Source organism: Bison bison, unplaced genomic scaffold (genome assembly GCF_000754665.1).
Source record: "Bison bison bison isolate TAMUID 2011002044 unplaced genomic scaffold, Bison_UMD1.0 scf7180017864260, whole genome shotgun sequence".
NCBI lineage: Eukaryota > Metazoa > Chordata > Mammalia > Artiodactyla > Bovidae > Bison > Bison bison.
The window spans coordinates 10,110,190-10,112,862 of record NW_011494832.1 but is presented as its reverse complement, the minus strand read 5'-3'; positions in this window follow the sequence as shown (position 1 = coordinate 10,112,862).

Here is a 2,673-nt window from a genome sequence, read left to right as displayed (position 1 = left end):
CACTGACTCGATGGACATGAGTCTGAGTGAACTCTGGGAGTTGGTGATGGACAGGGAGGCCTGGCGTGCTGCGATTCATGGGGTCTCAAAAGGTCAGACATGACTGAGCGACTGAACTGAACTGAACTGATAGTACAAAAAAATAAAGGGCTTTACCAGATTAACAACAACAACAACAAAATGAGGCAGTTTGTTTACACTGCTGCTGCTGCTAAGTCGCATCAGTTGTGTCTGACTCTGTGTGACCCCATGGACTGCAGCCTACCAGACTCCTCCATCCATGGGATTCTCCAGGCAAGAGTACTGGAGTGGGTTGCCATTGCCTTCTCCTTGTTTACACTAGCCTATAAGAATTACCAAGGGGAATCCTTCAATTGAAATGAATAGATGCTAAAAGCAATACAAAATATTGCACATATCTCACTGGTAAAGGTAAACACATAGACAAACACTGAATACTGTAATATTGTAATGATGCCAGGTAAATCACTTTTAATCCTATTATAAAAGTTAAAAGACATTATTAAGAATAACTGTGACCACAAAATTTTTTAATGGCTACACAATATAAAAGGGAGTAAATGCTCACGTCAATAACAAAGTATAGCGGGTGGAAGTAAAAGTGTAGAGCTTTTGTTGTTATCAGCTTAAAATAGATTGTTAGAACTATGAGAGATTTGTTGCAAACCTCAGGGTAACCATAAAAGAAAAATCTACAGCAGATACACAGTAGTTAAGAGGAAAGAATCAAAGTATGTCACCACACACACACAAAAAGATGGCAAGAAAAAAGAAGACAAGATAAGAACAAAACAGGAAATGGTTAACAAAACGGAAGTAATAAGTCCTTACTTATCAATAATTATTTTAAATGTAAATGGATTAAACCTATCAATCAAAAGATACAGAGTGACTACATATATTAAAAAATAAACCACTGCTATCTATAAGACACTTGCTTTAGATTTAAAGAGATCCACAGGGTAAAAGTGAAGTTATGATTTTCACTTTAAAGAAACATTTGAAAAATCTGAAGACATTCTAAATGTTTCAAGAGAACCCTCAGTTACAGTCTTATCATTCAGTTCAGTTCAGTTGCTCAGTTGTGTCCGACTCTTTGCGACCCCATGGACTGCAGCATGCCAGGCTTCCCTGTCCTTCACTATCTCCAAGAGTTTGCTCAAACTCATGTTCATAAAGTGATGCCATCCAACCATCTCATCCTCTGTTGTCCCCTTCTCCTCCTGCCTTCAATCTTTCCCAGCACCAGGGTCTTTTCAAATGTGTCAGTTCTTCACATCAGGTGGCCAAAGTATTAGAGTATTAGAGATTCAGTATCAATCCTTTCAATGAATATTCAGGACTGAGTTCCTTCAGGATGTACTGGTTGGATCTCCTTGCAGTCCAAGGGACTCTCAAGAGTCTTCTCCAACACCACAGTTCAAAATCATCAATTCTTCTGTGTTCAGCTTTATTTATAGTCCAACTCTCACATCCATATATGACTACTGGAAAAACCATAGCCTTGACTAGATGGCCCTTTGTTGGCAGAGTTATGTCTCTGCTTTTTAATATGCTGTCTAGGTTGGTCATAACTTTTCTTCCAAGAAGCAAGCGTCTTTTAATGTCATGGGTGCAGTCACCATCTGCAGTGATTTTGGAGCACAAAAAAATTAAGTCTGTCACTGTTTCCATTGTTTCCCCATCTATTTGCCATGAAGTGATGGAACCATATGCCATGGTCTTTGCTTTCTGAATGTTGAGTTTTAAGCCAACTTTTTCACTCTTCTCTTTCACTTATCATTATTCCACTGTATTTTTTATTCTATCCTTAATGTGTGTGTGCTCAGTTGCTCAGTTGTGTCCAACTCTTTGCCACCCTGAGGATCATAGATTGGCAGGTTCCTCCATGGAATGTTCCAGGCAAGAATATTGGAGTGAGTTCCATTTCCTACTCCAGTGGATCTTCTTGACCCAGGGGCTGAACCCATGTCTCTTGAGTCTCCAGGCAAATTCTTTACCACTGTGCCATATGGGAAGCCATAATATCCTACAAATATCATTTTTCCCATGGATTTGAAATATAATACCACACATATGACACCCAAACTACATATACAATGTCATATCCTCAAAATTTCTCTTCATTTGGTTGACCTCAAATCATACAGTTTCTACACTCATCAGATATCAGGTCTTCCACCTCAAACACAGACAGGCATTTGCCACTGGTCATTTTTCCTTATGCCAACCTAAACAATATTTTATGCTTTTTCCCCTTAGTACTAATATATAATCACTTCCCATATACATTTTGATGATTATTTCTTTTGATGGCTTTCCTTTGCTTTCATTTTCAGAAGTTGCACAATAGGAGCTGAAATATTTTCTCCCATAAAATTATAAAAGAGCATAGAGAGAGAAAATAAAAACAAGTAGAGCTCAGAGTCACATTTCTTGAAGGAAAGAATACAGTAAGAAACTTAGTAACTTACATCTGGGGTCCTTACTAGCTAGTTGCTTATTCACATTTTCTTATTTATTTAATCTTTAGACATTAGAAAAATAACAACACTTGAGATATGTCATAGAGTGAATTTTGTGTTCACCAGGGCCCAAAAGACTTGTCCTTAAAATCTGCAGATTCAAAACGTGCTCTACCAATGCATCAAG